The sequence below is a fragment of the Mus caroli genome, chromosome 19, assembly GCF_900094665.2.
Source record: "Mus caroli chromosome 19, CAROLI_EIJ_v1.1, whole genome shotgun sequence".
NCBI classification, from domain to species: Eukaryota; Metazoa; Chordata; class Mammalia; order Rodentia; family Muridae; genus Mus; species Mus caroli.
Window position 1 is genome coordinate 29,950,509 of NC_034588.1, and position 16,748 is coordinate 29,967,256.

The 16,748-nt window shown below is 45.2% G+C and overlaps 1 long non-coding RNA gene across 2 annotated transcripts in view; it reads left to right on the plus strand.

Annotated features, from left to right (window-relative positions):
• The first annotated feature begins 13,134 nt into the window (after positions 1-13,134).
• LOC110286080 overlaps positions 13,135-16,748 on the plus strand; it is a 4,537-nt gene continuing 923 nt past the window's right edge. For both annotated transcript variants that reach the window (XR_002377110.2, XR_003835584.1), the window contains exons 1-3: positions 13,135-13,246; positions 13,762-13,840; positions 15,647-15,728. This is a non-coding gene — a long non-coding RNA (uncharacterized LOC110286080). The remainder of the gene's footprint in view (positions 13,247-13,761; positions 13,841-15,646; positions 15,729-16,748) is intronic.

A 16,748-nucleotide genomic window follows, 5' to 3' on the forward strand; every position in this document is an offset into this window, starting at 1 on the left:
AAAATGTACATACAAGTGTTTGTTTGCACATATGTTTTCAATTCTCAGGGAGGTACCTAGGAGCTCAGTTGTTGAAATATGTGACGATTCTGTATTTTAGTTTTTGAGCTGCCCACAGTTTTTCCTAAGGACCTTACCATTTTTTAATTCCATAGAAATATCTATAACCTTAGAACACAGTTTAATTACTCTAAGGCTTAGGTTAGTAGCTCTCCCAGCTTTTAGATGAAATACTAAGCTGATAAACAAGAAATGCTTTCCTAGGGATGACCAGGGCTGGGTCCTGTGTTTGTTCATTGATTTAGCATCCTGTGGATACAGAGATGGTGGTCATGTTTCTTCTGTGAGGCACCATCTCCAGCCTGTGAGGCTTCCTTGGGAATCTTTAATAATGGGGAGAATGCCACGTGGGTGATTTGGCAAAGCTGGAGTCTGGCCAGAGTGAAAGGCTGGGCAGAGTCAAATACCTCTCAGTGCTGGTTTGAGTTTTGGACACTGACCCGTTAAGCTAAAGCCGACTTCCTGTTCTCCACAACAAACCATCGGTTCAGGTTTTGTTTTCTTAATGGGGAAAATGTGTGAAGCTTCAGCATTTCCTGTTTCTCTGGAACAAACAATTTTCTACAAAACCATCTAAATCCCAGGAGTCTGGACATGAGTTTATAACTTAAGCTGGGAGAGAAAAGCATCCTGGGAGTTTGTGTCATTCTTGGTCTGCCCTGGAGCCATCATGTCTACATGGTTGTGTCTCACTGACCACAATCCTCTGAGGTGGGCTAGGCAAGCTCACGCTATGTTCCCTTCATGCACGAGAGTTGATCCTCAGAGAGGTGGATCCATCTATTCCCGCTCACACGAGTGAGCCAGAGGGGGCTTTGCTCAAGCCAGTCATTCCCAACTGCCCTTCCTTTGACTGGTGTCAGTGTGGGACAAATTTCACTCCCATTCCCACAGAGTTTGACTCTGGTTTCTGCCCGGAATTAGTGTGCTTTGCAGTAACAAAGCAGCGACGAGAAATCAGGACACTCGGACGTTACAAGAGGTTCCTTGATGGTTTAAATCAGGGAGTTGCCAATACCATTTGGGATGATTTTTAAAACAAGATAAAAAGAAAACACGACTCTATCAGCTTGAATCTCTATTTTCCTTTCATGCATTGGATTTTTAGTGTTTTCCTTCATATACAGATTCTTTTTGTACAATTTCACTCACAGCACGCAGGCTACCAGCTACTCCATTGGTCTTCAGATGTGTGTCTGCATTCTTACAATTGTTTTTAGTGGTTTATACTAGCAAGGTTAGGGTAGAGTCCTCTTAGAAAAGAGGGAGAATGGCACCCAGGCAACAGTTAGAATACATTCATATCACTTGCTGGACCATGTCCCTGATGGTGATTATTAACAGTTTATGTAATTGTGAATGTCCCTGAAAAGCAACTAAAAAGTGCGTATAGCTACTAAACTCAGAGTCACAACTATAAGGTGTTACACATATGTACACTATATGCACACACCAAACATGTGTACACCACACACACACACACACACACACACACACACACACACACACAAAGCCTAAAGGTAGCTTTGTATTGCACAGTGTTGTGATCTTCTTTTGGTTTTGTGATATACTACTATGCATTGTTTCCAAGTTCAAAGTTACAGTATAGATGCTGGCACTCTGGTCAAGTATCCAATTTCTAGCTGAGAGACAGAAAGCAGACTGGCAGGCAGGTGCCCCTCATCTGTGCCCACCCACATTGTCTTCTCCTCTCTAAACACACTCCTTGGGAGTGTCTTGTCAAAGTAGCTTCTTAGCTACGTTGGAGCCTCGTCCCCTCAAAACACAATAGTAATTCTTACCTCATCAGAATCGGTGTGAATGAAGCGGCAAACTCTGAAGATCTATGCAAGTTCAAGTGTTAAAATAGCATGGTGAGTAGATGGAAGGTTTCCTGTTTCTGCATTCTTGCTGCAGAAAAAAAAAAAAAAACCTCCTTTTCCCACTCCAAAGCACATTAAGGGAGGACAGAAGTGGACTCAATTTGGAATGGCCCAAGGAAACAGGGACTCTTGAAGGCTTGAGCCTCATACAGGAATAGAAGTGATCAACAGGACCCCAGATTCATACCTCTACTGTCTGGGAGAGTCTGAGAAAGAGATTATGCTTAGAGACTGTCCACAAGAAAGCTAAGAGACAGAGAACCCCTGATGCAGCTTGTTCCCCAAGAACCACAGGCTTCCTTCCAAGTAGGCAAACCTCGTAGACAGCATAACAAAACTGCCTTGTAGGTCTTAATAACAAAAATTAAGCTACTTGTAGATGAAGATCTCACCCCCTCTTACCATCAGCCCCACCAAATCTAAGCCTTGACATATAGGAGATTTTCAAGAAAAATCCTCTTATTCCGGCCCTACCCCAAGAGTCAGCCTTGCCTGCCACTCAAGCTGTCAAGACACTCAACCTGCCACTGTTGATGAAAGCTAAGAATGAGTGCCTTGGAATGATGTATGTATTTAAATAAGGGTTGTGATAATAGCAGTACAGGTTGGCTACCAATCATTTACTATGTGCATCTTACACATTTTAATCCACGCCACCCTGTCTGTTGCTTTGCAGCAGGTCTGTGCTAGACTCATTTTACAGAAGGGAAAGCAGAAGCTCAGAGAGGGCAAATGCTTTGTCCAAAGTTAGGAAGCTAAGAAAGGGAGAGTACAGCTCTCAGTTACTAGATCTGTATTGCGTTTTCTTGGAGGTGTGTGTGTGTGTGTGTGTGTAATCACTGTTCTATTCCTCCCACATATTATAAGTAACATTCAGTGGTGACTAACAGTTCATCTAATTTATTTACATATTTTAAACAATTTAGTTATTATTTTTATTTTATGGGTATGAATGTTTTCTCTGCACATGCATTAAGCATACTGTGTGGGTACGGTGCCTTCAGAGGCCAGAATAGGGCATCAGATGCCCTGAAATAGGTGTGATGGACAGTTCTAAGATGCCAGGGGTGGTGGAAACTGAATCCACACCCCGTGCAACAGTAAACATTCATAATAACGGAGCCATCTCTCTAGCCCATATAAATTTGCTTTAAGTGGCATCCAGCGGCCTTCATTTAATCTATAATGCTTATAGATCTTAGGCAAATATTTTAGCATCTTAAAGCTTGCACTTTTTAATCTTCGAAATGGAAAACAAAGCTGCCTAGTGTGTGATGTTCTCTGAGGACAGAGGATATGAGGCACTCATAGTGGTTGGTTCACAACTAGTGTTCAGCATATTTTAATTATCAATAGTTAATTTGATAAGTGCTCCAGGCTGACTGGGGAACCCACTGTGTATCTGAGGCTGGTGTCAAACTCACAATGTTCATCCTCTCTCAGCTGTCCAAGTGCTAGGATTGCAGACCTGCCCCACAGTGCATGGCTTTGAAGTTCACAGTGATGTACATCAGAATCCTAAATGAGAACTTTTGAAAGTACTGAGATCCGGCCCCCCTGTGGGATATTCTGAAGAAGTTCCCTAAGTGATTCAGCTACACTGTTGTTGGTGGGCTCAGTGCCAACTGTGATACACATCTACTAAGGATGTGCTTGCTCAAGATGTTGTGCTATGCACTATGAATAATGAAGTAAATGTCACATAAAATCATGTGGGAGGCTGTTGGGAGCTTCACTAGTTGACCATCCGTGGGGTGGGTTTTGGAGGCTCAGCAGCACCATCTTTCTTAAATGATAACAGAAAAATCTGTGAAGACAGGAAGCCCGGAAGTGCAGAGAACAGACTTTGGAGAGAGCAGAAAGAAGAGATCCAACGGCTGGTTGGAGTTAGAGCAGGTTAGCCTTGGATTCCCGACCTTGAAGTTATTTTCCTATTATAACAAATTTGAGGAATCATGGTGAGACATTGAGCTTTCCTGAGGCAGAGAGTGAATTTTAGAGACTGCTCTTGCAGCTGGTAAGTCTTATGCTCTGATAAGTTAGAAGATGAAGAATGGAAAGGTCTCCGAATGAAGGGGGAGCTTGGGCCAAGGAGGTCACTGACAGGTGGCCAGGGCAAAGGAACAGTTATGTAAAACTGATTAGATATTGGGGGAGGAGTGGAGAGAGGAAGAAGTGCTGAGGACATTGTGCCTGGGTGAGGGGAAGAATTGCGCTGCACAGAGAAGGGGAAGTTGGAGTCTGAGCTGACTGGAGGAGGGGAAAGACTAGGTGACCTTGATTGGGAGATGCTGGGACTGGGTACCCATATCCCAGGGCCATGTGGAGATGTGGTACTCAAGGGAGAGGGGTAGGCTACACACATACAAATAAACTACAGTGTGAGCCATCAGCATTGAGGGGAATTGCTTGGAGCTCTGGCTCTGTGTTGTAGGGTATCTGTGAACTTAAGGCACCGTAAGCAGATTTCTATGTATGTTAAGAAGGCGACAACCTCCTATTATATACCCTAAATAGAATCACCTGTATAGAAGTGGTGACACTCTTGGACCAGTTGAATCACCATGTTCCTGATTGCTACAACACCTCAGACTATTGATTATTTTTGCCACGGTTAGACTGTTGATAGTAATATTTCACTTCATAGAAAAATAATTAACTTCAATTTGGTCAAAGACCTGGATACAAGAGCTAAAATTATGAACTCCTCAGGAAGAAAACAACATCAAAAATGAAAATCTTTTAGGGCTGGAGAGATGACTCAGCAGTTAAGAGCACTGACTGCTCTTCCAGAGGTTCCGAGTTCAATTCTCAGCAACCACATGGTGGCTCACAACCATCTGTAATGGGATCCAATGCCCTCTTATGATGTGTTTAAAGACAGCTGCAGTGTAGTTGTATACATAAAACAAACAAACAAATGACTCTTAAAAAAATGTCTAATAAAAAAAATAAAAACCCACTTCTTAAAAATACCTGTAAATCTTTGTACTAACATGCCTTAAAATGGGTAATATTAGATACATTACTTAAAGTAAAAACAATTATAAAATAAACTAGATTTCATCGAAACTTAAATTTTGTATTTCAGGGACTGTCAAGAAAGTGCAAAGACTCATAGCAAGGGAGATAGCATCTGCCAATCTAATTATCTGAGAGAAGTCTAGTACTCAGGATAAGCCAAGAATCTTTAATACAAGATTGAAGGACAATAACCATTTAAAACTGGACAAACCATTATAGTAAATATTTCTCCTGATAAATGTACAAATGAAGCTGAGTGTGGTGTCACATACCTATAGTCCCAGCCCTCAGAGGAGGCTGAGGCAGGAGGAGTGTGATTTCAAGACTGCCTGTGCCGCATCAGGAGACTATGAATTAATCCCCTCTCTTGTATATGCACAAATGGTCAAGACTCAACATTAAGCTATCTGAGAAATGTAAGTCAAAGGCACAATGAGGTACCATTTCACACCTACTAGGGTGGCAATCATTATTATCATGATTACTATCAATTATCCTGAGATAGTAACAGACGTAAGTGTGATGCTTTAAATTAAAATGGCTCCCATAAGCCCCATAGGGAATGATACTATTAGGAGGTGTGGCCATGTTGAAGGAAATGTGTCATTAGGGGCAGGCTTTGAGGTCACCACCAAGTTTCTTGGGTCAGGATCACTTCTTTGCTTTAGTTTGTTGAAGTGAGAGCTCTCAAAATGGACTAGATTCTTCCAGACTTTGCACCAATGCAGGGGAGAGGAGGAGGACAGAGCACAGAGAGCAATATTGTTAACCTTCACCCCTCCATAATAAACATTATATTCCTCCTGGGAGGTGCATATTTGCTTTATGAATATATTCTGCGCTATTCTTTTATCCCTCTCCCTTCCCCATATTTCTTCACTATTCACCCTTGCGTATCCTTGTCCTGCCGTGAGTCTTTAAATTCTAGTCACAGCATGGTTAACACAAGATGTTAAGAAAAGCATAAGAACAGCTGTTCTGATTCCGTGCTTCATGAACTGCTCATAGCGTGCTCCAGCTGTGGAGAGCAGCTCTAAGGGAGGTCCAAGCTTTAGTTCTGATGAGCTGATGAGCTGATGAGCGAAGCTGATACAAAGGTGAGCCAGAACACAATCTCCCGAAGTGCATCCTTCTGCCTCACAGGACAGGGTCCATTCATCTTTTGCCCAGTTGCTCTCAGAGTCAAGGGTTCTTCCTAACCTTTACACAGACAGGACCTCCTCAAGCTCAGGTGTCAGAACCTGCCAAGGCTCCACCCATCGCTGGCTTCCTGTGAGCAGGTGTGCATGGAACTTTGGAACCTGTGTTTTGAAACTTGTAATTTGAGGTCCTCAGAGGTCGCAGGCACCATCTAGGAAAAGGGTAGGGATTTGAGGCAAAAGGGACTAAGATTCTGACTCCTACCTCATTCAAGAGGAAAGAACCAATCCATTTAACAGAGTGTCCTTAATGGTGGTTGAGTGTATGGGGCTGCATGTGCAGATGCAGCTTAGAGAACTCTCATTCACTGCCTTTCCCTCTGGCTCTCTCCCTGCACACACTGTTCTCTGAGCTCCATGGCTTCCTGTGCTGCGCTTCCTGTTTCCTTGTCAAACTTCATATAAGCATTTGCTGAGGGCTGGGCAGGTGTCAGGCTCCGTGGCTGGGAGGAAGCAGCAGGTGGAGGACATAGGATGTTGATGACACGTGGGCTGGAGTTCACCAAGTTCCCCTTTTAGTTCGTAGTAAAGGACCAGACGTGGCGGTAATCTCTGTTCATGATTTGAGTACCTAGGAAAACTGGCTAATTCTAGCAGATGGAAAAGAACTCTAGCAGGCTAGAGTGCCCAAGGCCAACGAGAGCTTCAAATACTTTGAAGATAGAAGATAACCCTTCCTGCCTCTCATTCCTGGGAGTGTCCCCTCAGGCTCTGTAGGTCTCTCACAAACCTAGCTGATACACTGAGTAGTTCTCCAACCCTTTCCTTCTGACCTCAGCCAATTTCCTCCTTTGGGATCACACATTTCTAGGGTGTGCTAGGCAGGAATGATTCTTGTCTCTATTTAATGATGCTTAAATATAATAAGTGTAATTCCCATAAGACAGTCTTGGCCAAAAATAGAAAACCCTGTTGCTCTTTCACTTCACCTCCCACTCTCCCACTCCTACGTTCACACCACAGCATCCTATAAGGTTTTTGTTTGTTTGTTTTAAGCACTTAAAGCCATTGCTTCCTGGGCTAGTGTGCCCCCTTGAAGAGCAGGCATTTGGCCTGTAGTCTGGGCAACTACCTCAGATTGCCTCCTTGGAAAGGAGGGTGACCATGTCAGTTGGGCTGAGCATAGACTTTGCAGATGGGGGATCTGGGGAGCAGAGGGGTGATACACTCTCTGCTAAACCATCAGGATGGCAGCTTCGTCTTTCATCTGGGCTCCTCTATTGTGCTGGTTGCTATTGGTTCTTTTCCTTTCATTAAAGTACAGTGGTTGTTTGCTAAAGACGCTTTTGTTTAGAGGGAAACAATGCTTCTATGTTCCTACAGGAGAAGTGTCAGCTGTGGGAGGAGAGAGGAGAGAGGAGAGGGTGGGACTCTCCCTACAGAGCCCTCTGGTGGAGTTTTTCAGTATGCATTGCTTCTTCTGCCTCTTGATGGAATGGCTTCCTCCTGTTCATGGGGGGAGACTCCTGATGCACCTGATGACTGCCTGTTGTGGTTTTCAGGGCCCATGGGAGCCGATGGCCCTCCTGCTGGCCTGCATCCTCAGCTTCATCCACTGGCCATTCCGTTCCAGGTGTCTTCTCCAGCAGTTTCTCTAGGTTGGCTTTGACCCACGGCTCCCACTCTGCTTCCTTCATCAGCCACAGGCTACAGTCCCTATCCCAAACCCTTCTCATCGTGAATCTTTTACTTCAGGCATCAGCCTCTTGGCAGGATCTGAAACAACCTCGTTCTTGCACCTTGCTCAGAAGCTGTTCATATGACGTCCAGGACAGTAAGGCTGTCCTGTCTGTTTCATCTCTGACCCCTGACATGCAGTCCATGCAATCGAGTGTCTGGCTTTTATTGGGCATTTACAAAATGCACAGGAAGAAACAAATAACAAAGACAGAGAACATGGAAAGGGGAAAACTTTGGGGTCTTTTGACATGGTCTGTCAGAGGTTGCGTGGAATGCCTCTTTTGCCGAGGAGGGGCATGTCTGCGTAGTTGGTATCCTAGTTAGCATGTTAACATGACATTGTCTATGGTCACCTGGGGTGTAGGGACAGTTGAGTTGAGTAATTGTCTTTATCAGGCAGGTTTGTGGACATGTCTGATAAGTGCCATCTGGATTGCTAACTGATATAGGGCTACCATGAACAATCCCATACCTAGGCAGTTGATTTGGGGTTGTATAAAGAAGCAGGCTAAGCTTGAGCCAGAGAATACATCAGTCTGGAACACTCCTGCCTTGACATCCATCCCTCAGTGACTGACTGTGTCCTGGAAGTGTGAGCCAATTAAACGCGTTCTTCCCTGAGTTGTGTTTGATCACAGTTTTGTTTCGGTGACAAGAAAACCAGATCAGGTGCATCCCTTCTTCTCTGGGATTTATCTTGGTTCCCAGGAATTAGGGACTTCCTTTATCTTTCCCACTCTTTCCTGCACTAGTTTTCCCAGGGCTCGTCCACACACTCTTTAATAGTGTTAACAGAGGCTGTAACTATATAGAAACCCAGCTGCCATCTTTGAGGATCTTCAGTTTTTGGACACTTCCAAGTATTCTATTTAAAAGCATTGGCCCATCAAGGGAAACCTGTGCCTCATCAGCTGAAATGCTCCTGGTCAACTTTCTTTACTGTGGAGGGACGTTTGAAGTTCTCATCTGCACCCCGATGTATCCAGCAACTGTCTCTTACATTGATGGTGACAGTCCGCTGGCAGTCAGAAGCCAAAATTCCATTTACTCAGCGTTTACAGAGAGGAGCTCTCACATTCCAGAGGCACCCCGTCAGTTGCTACCAGACATACCCCGTGTCTGGTCCTGGATTTGGCCAACTCTGTGTGTGTGTGCACATGTCTGTATGTGCATGCACATATGTGCACATACAAGCATACACACAAAAGTCTTTTTTTCCTGTTGACAACCGGAGAGATGAACTTGAACCATCAGGGTGGTAAGGACGTTAGCAGTTCTCCAAGTTCTTTGACAGTTCTCTGGGAATCATCCTGGCTTCTGACTCTTACTTTCTTCCCTCTGTGGCTGCACTCTTGCTGCTGTTAAACTCATACCTACAACCCAGCCTCTTCCCCGAGTTCCACCAACACAAGCCCATAAGACCCACTTATTCCTGGAAGTCTGTAGAAAAGATTTCATGACAGATTTGAAAGGCAGATACCAGGGCTTTTATTTTGACGGTCCACACCTTCACATTGCCATTCTGCCCCTCCCCCACGCACGAAGCAGAAGCCCCTCTGGTTATCTGTGGCTTTTCTTTGTCTTCTATTCTTCTTCTGTTGGGTGCCCCTGTGCATCCCTTTTTGTTATTACTTATCTAAAGCCCTTCAACCCTTCCTTGTGCCTCAATTAGCTAGGTCCATTTGCATATCCAAAGTCTTCCTGGGTCTCAAGTTTCTTAAGAGTCACTCTCCTTAGAAAGCAATTATGGTTTACAGAGAATTCCCTCTTTTGCAAAAAAGGGCCAGTGGGATCCCAAGGTCTTCCAGCAACCCAGAGACATCCCTGAAATGCCAGAGCTGGGGGTGGCTTTTCAGAGGGCAGGGCATGGTCTTCTCATTGCTGTCTTCTGAAAAACGATGAAAAAAATGGGGATGAGTCGCTAAAGTCCCCACATCAAAGTTGAAAGAGTAGCTTTCTCTGCGGGATAAAAAGTCAAAAGCCCCAAAGGCCTGTCTGCCCTTCTGCTGGGGATATCTTTCCATCTTGGGCAAATTAGAGATTATCATGAGGTTCTCTCAACGTGGAGTTTACGGAGGAAAAAAAGAAAGAAGGGAAAAGAAAAACTATTCATTGCTCTACCTTTGCACTGGCCAAGGCAGAGCTATGCTGGTGACAGAAGATTGATCATGGCTGGAGTTGATTCTGAAGCCGACTGTACAGCGGAAGGGGGCCAGCAGCAAAGATAGTGGAGTCATGGGACTTGTGTGGGGAAAGGTGACCCTAGGCTCAGAGCAGTGAGAAGTGCGTTTATCCCCGCCCCCAAGCCCCACCCAGTTTACTTGGACAGCGTGTTGAGATCCCGACTTGGCTTGCCGTGCTACAGGAGAAGACTCACACAAAGGATGTCAGAATTGTTCTAGAAAATCCTCAGCCCTTTGAATCAAGGAAAAATGAGTCAATTGCTCCTCTTTTTCAGTTCTTGAACTTTAAAAATTTGACTGCGGTTCAGTGTTTGAGGTGGTGTGTGCGTTTGGTTGAGGGGGTGGAAGTTGACAGGCAGGATTCGGAAGGTGGTGATTAGGTTCTGAGATGTCTGGGGGTGGAGGAAGCTTAAGGGAAGGAGGCAGGCTCCTCCTGCAGAGGTGGAATAAGAAATGTAAATGGGTCAACTTGATTGGCTCTGGCCCTCCCAAATCCAGTGAAATTAGCTCCAAGTTAAGGCTTTGTCTGGCAGAATAACTGTTCTGTATTCAGGGATCAGGGGGAAAAATGGTTACATAGAATTGTTTGTGTCAGAGAGTCTGCTTTAACCAATTTAATTTAGTTTGATGAGGAACCCTCAAGCAGACGTTCTGTGCCTGTCACAAGGTCAGATGAATTGTGGGAAGCAGAAGAAAGCCTTTCCAACACAGCTGTCTTTGCACTCTGACAATCTCCTTAGGGAATTGAGACTCACATACATGGCCAGGTGAAACAGAAAAAAAAATGAGATCAAAGACCGAACTTCTCCAGCATCCCAAAAGTCACGATACGGACAGTTCACATTCTGGATATAAGAGACGGGGTCATGGAGGGGTTGTGATGAAGTGGCCCCTGAAATGAGGTGAAAACTGCTTATTTGTGGTACTGTGTCTGCCTCCTTTTTGGTTTCCCCAGAGCTATCCAAGTCGATGTTAAATTGACAGTTCTCCAGAGATGGAAGATTCAAGGCAAGAACAGAGGTAATCTAGAAGTTGGTAGCACTGTAACCCAGGCAGAGAGAGTGCAGGGCCACGTTGACAGGGGCTGGAAGAGAAAGCGTTTGGGTTTTGTCTGCCAAGAAAACCATAGGAGAGCAAGGACAGGACCTGGGGAATGGCGTCAGAGTGGAGTATCCTCTGGGGCAGCATCAGAGTTTTGTTAAAGATGATTGCCATGGTTTAGATAATCACTATGGCTGACGCTCCTAGGAGGTATGGAACATTTAGAAGGTGGGGCCTTTAAGCCATGAGGAATATGCCCTGCAGGAGACTCTGCCCTTCCTTCCAATCTTTGGTATTTTTGCTAAGGGCAAGTTATGCAAAGCTGTGGGTTCCCACCATGATGAATTGCCCCCATTCCCACCAGAGGCCTAAAGGCAATGAGTCTACTGAATCATGGCTGAAAGCTCCAAAGTTGTGAGCCAAACCAAGCCTTTGATCTGCATCGGTGATTGTGTTACAAAAGTAACCCAGTGTGGAGACCTGAACAGCAGCAGTGGTATTTGGGTGTGACTGTAGTGTGGTTTAGTAGCAGCTCCAAATATTGGGTTAGAGGTTAGCTGGGCAAGGTGGGTAGATGTGGGGCCTGGAGTCAGATGAAATGGTTTTGGGTCTCAAGTGAACTAGTTGTATGGCCTCAGGCATGTGGTTGGAGCAGGGTAACCAACTCATCCAGTTTGCATGGGGCTTTCCCAGTGTTGGCACCAAAAGTCCCATGCCCCAGGGAATTTCCAAGTCCTGGGAAAACTGGAGCAGCCTGCCCCAGACTGTTCTGAGTTTAAAACTTCAAGGTCCATGTCCTGGGAACTACTTCAGTGGTGAGCAAACCAGGACAGTTGGGGGAACCCATTTGTCCAGTTTTCACCTTGGTTCCCTCACGTAAAAAGGAAAGACAACAGTCCCTTCCTCAGAGTCTTCTGTGGGTTAAATGAGATAGTACACATAGAGCCTGCTGCACACAGGTTGTCATGGGGAAGGCATCACATCAACATTTGCTGGATAGATGAGAGAGAGGGATCCAGGAATGAACCAGTGAGGGGTGGAGGGGGAAGGGAGAGCAGCCTGCATGAGACATGAGCAGAGCCGGTGGCTCTGCACTGGGATTCTCCTGTGTATATAAAGGAAGAGTTGCCAGGAAAGTCAATGAAGCTAACAAGGAAAAGGCTGGCCATTGAAGAGTCCAGGCTGCAGCAACACCTTTTAGTTTGTCTGTTGATGTAATGAGTCTCCACTTGAGGATTCCCGGGATGGATGTCTCTGCTCTCTGGTTCACAGATACTGGGACCACATATGCACAAGCCAAATAAAGGGATGTTTGATTTCCACATCATTCATTTGTTGGTTGAGGCTTTTATTGAATGGACATTTAAGAATATAGGTATATGTATATGTGTGTGTGTGTGTGTGTGTGTGTGTGTGTGTATGTGTGTATGTGTTAGGCACAGTTAGCCTCTGGGACGCTACAAAGAAACAATACATAGTAGTCCACATGCTTGGAAATTTTATGATAAAATATTTTTTAGTACACTTCTTACTAAATATCTATGGACATATATACATAGATATATGAGGAATGAGCCACCACTCCTCTTCCCTAAGCTGAGCCTTCTGATAACCGTCCATAAAACTGGAGTCTTCGTTTGGGCCTGATAGAAACCAGAAGCTAGGAAACCAGAAAGTACTTATTGAGATGGTCTGCGATCAGGAAAGACAGACAGAAGGAAGGGGATGGAGAATAGAGTGTATAGAGAGAAAGGGTCAGGGTGGAGAGGGGATGTCTGGGTTTTCTTTCTATCACTGTGATAGACACCGAATCGGAAAGCAACTTGGCAGGAAAGACTTTTGTTTGGTTCACCCGTCCCTAATACAATGCATCACCGAGTCACGGTAGGAACCCAGGAGCAGAGGCAGGAGCCATGTGTTCACTGTGTTCGCTGACTTGCTCCCCATTACTTGCTCAGTTCTCTCTCTTATACAACCCAGGATCACTTGCCCAGGGGTGGCACCACCTGCAGTGAACTTGGCCCTCTCCCGTCAATCATTAATCAGAAAGAAACGACCCAGAGATTTGCCTATAGGCTAATCTGATGGCGGCATTTTTCTCACTTGAGGTTCCCTCTTCCCAGATGACCCTGGTGTCAAGTTGATGAAAACCTAGCCAGCACAGGGGAGCAGAGAGGTGGGGGACAGGGAGGAGGAGGGAAGAGAGCAAAGAGGAAGTGAGGAGGAAGGGGAGTTGGGGAGGGGCAGGGACCAGGGAGGAGAAGAGAAAAGAGAAAGGAATGGGGAGGGGAGTGAGGACAAGGGTTGAGGAGAGGAGAAAGGGGGCAGAGAGGGTGGGGTTCATGGAAAGAAGCAGGGATATTGGGCGTCCTAATGAAGGGGTCTGAGAGGCTTGGGTGGGGGAGGACTGACAGAGGACACAAACAGAAAGGAGGGCATGAGCAGCTGGCAAAGGGCCTGGGAGGAGCTGAGAGAGAGCAACTGCTCACAGGCAGGCGGTTTCTCAGCGGCAGGCAGCCCCTGGTGGAATCAGAAGATGGAGACGTTAAGCGAAAGGCCCTTGTTTTATAGAGATGTTTTCTCTCTAACCACAGCTAAGAGGAAATGGGGTAAAGCCTACAGCATGGGGAAGAAGCTGTGATTCAACTGTGTCTCTCCCTCCATTTTGCCTGTGATTTTGTATCCTCTTAGGCTCCAGTGTGTGGCCCTAGACCCTATCTCAAACCAAAGCTGTCTTCCTTGGAGAGCTGTTCACCTGAGATCAGCTGAGGTGAGTCTTTCTGACATGGGACACCTCCCTCAGGCACTGGCAGCTTTGCTGAGCACTGCAGGCTACTCTGCTTCCCCAAAGAGCTTCCTTCCTCCCCAGAGTTGCTCTGGCGCAACTTAGAACACACCCTTCCTTTTCCATCACCTGAGAGCAGGCCAGGGTCAGGTCAGACCTCCTTTATGTCATGATTCTTCAACTCCTACCCCTCCCCTCTTTCTGTTTTATACATTTCTGAGTCTTTCACAAAGTAAGAGACTGAATAAAAGCATCTAATGCATGCTAGATCTCAAGAGTCAAAGAAGGAAGAATTATATGGGAATTATCAAGTTCTCTCGGCCTTGGCAGACCATCAGACTGAAGAGGCTTTCAGAGAGGATAAAGTTTAAGGACCATGGATAAATTCCAAGATATGAACCAATTGGTCAGATCTCTGGCTGCTGCCACTAGCTGAAGCCACAGGTCAGGTGTGCCTAACTCCTGGTGGATACCATTAGGACATAATTCTTCAGCTCCAGATGGGCATTTTTTTCCCCCTGTCTTGGCTTGATTTCTGTTGCTTCAGCCCAGTGGCTCTCAACCTTCCTAATGCTGCAACCCTTGAATATGGTGCTTCATACTGTGGTGCCCCACAACCATAAAATTATTTTCATTGCTATTTCATAACTGTAATTTTGCTACTGTTATGAACCGTAATGTAAATATCTGTGTTTTCCAGTGGTCTTAAGCCATCCTTATGAAAGGGTCATTCAACCCCCAAAGGGATTGTGACCACAGGTTGAGAGCTGATGCTTTATCATACTAGCCGAACCTGGACAGTTTATAAAGAAAAGATGTTCGTTTTCTGGAAGTCCTCTGGCTTGGCTTGGCTTCTGATAAAGGCTTTAGGTGGGAGGAAGGGCAATGAGCCCCATGGCTGAGAGATCATAGAGTGAAGGGAAGATAAGGAGAGCCTCGGGAAGCAGAACACACTATGTAACCCACACCCCTACGGCGCCTAACCTACTCTGTGGGAGCTACATTTATCTGTTCCAGAGGGCAGAGGCCCTGTGACACCAACCATCTCTTAAAGGCCTTGCTATAACTCGGCACTGTTACAGTGACATTTAATCTCAGCATGGGCTTTTGCAGAGACAAACCATATGCAAGCCACAGTACTTAGGCTTACTTCAATAAGGACAAAACCATTTTAGAGTTTAGGCCAACAGGAGCTAGTAATGTTGAATGTCCACTGGGAGCGGGAGGTGGGGGGTAGGGGTGGGGTGGAGGGAGGAATACAGTCAGTCTATTTGAAGGATGCTAAGCCAATAAGTAGAATTAGTCAGGCAACCCTTTTATAGAGATTGCCCTGACACCAGCCTTACAACCTTTTGAGCCCATGTTTCTGTGCTTCTGACTTGTTTGAGCTTTGCACTTCTAGGCTTTAAGGGTGATTTTAGGTTTTAATCCACTACCAAGACTGTCAACTCCTGTCAATGGCTCTGTCCAGCACCTTGAGAGGCTTGGGATAATCATATTAGATTACATTGGCTATCATATAACAGTTTGCAAACACTTGTGCCATACAGCAGCACCCTAAAGCCTCAGGCAGTTCTCAGATGGCCAACCATCTTCAATTTGTGGGCAAGGAAACAGGAGGCCTAGAGATGTGAACAGAGTAGCCACGGTGGCAGATATGGATTTCCTGACATAAAGTGTATGCTTTTCTGCAAACCTGTTGCCTGCCTATGACATAAAAATAACAATAGTTACCTAATATAAATCATTGAAACACTATCTGCATTCATTAATTCACATTATCTCATTTAGTTCTCTCGACAGGCATTGGAATAGCTGCATCCCTACCCCACCTCCCATTCTAGATAAGAAAACTGAAGCAGAAAGAGACATAGTAAGTAGTTCATCATCACATGGAGAAGCAGAAAGCGAAGAGCTGAGCCTAGCTAGTCTTATCCCAGAACTGGTGTTCTTAACTTCTGATCATTCTCCCAAAAGGCTAGAGGTGGGGCATCCAATCTAAATTGGCCCCCTGCTTTAAATTGTTCATTAATTTTTTATTGGTGCTATAAAGGGGAGAGTGGGGAAAATGTAGGGAGAGGCTTTAACTATGGAGTGGGAGAAAGGGCATACAGAGACAGAGGAAGGAAAGATGCATAAACAACACTAATGATGTTTTATGTCTCTCTCTCTCTCTCTCACACACACACACGGGGGGGGGGGGGAGATTTGTTTAAAGTTATGCCACTTGGTGTGATAATGCTTCCTTAAAGAGTCACAGACTAACAAAACAGCATGAGAAATCTCCTTACGTGTGTGTGAGTGTATATATATATATATATATATATATATATATATATATATATATGTCTTAGTCACTGCTCTATTACTGGAAAGAGATACCATGATAATGGCAACTCTTAGAAAAGAAAGCATTTAATTGGGAGCTTGCTTACAGTTTCATTGGATTAGTCCATTATCATTTTAGCAGGGAACATGGTGGCAGGCAGGCAAGCATGGGTGCTGGAGAAGTAACTGCTACATTCTGACCTGAAAGCAGAGAAGGAGGGGGAGAAGGAGAGAGAGAGAGAGAGAGAGAGAGAGAGAGAGAGAGAGAGAGAACACAATCTCCTGGGTGTGAGCTTTTGAAATCCCAAAGCCCACTCCCTCTGAGTGACACACTTCCTCCAACAAGGCCGAATCTAATCCAAGAATGCTACACGTCCTAATCCTTCTAATCTTTTTACACAGTTCCATTCCCTGGTGACTGTGCATTCAAATCTATGAGTCTATGGAGGACATCCTTAATCAAACCACCATAACATACATACCGCACAGACACACAGACACACAGACACAGACACACACACACACACACACACACACACACACACACACACACACACACACACAC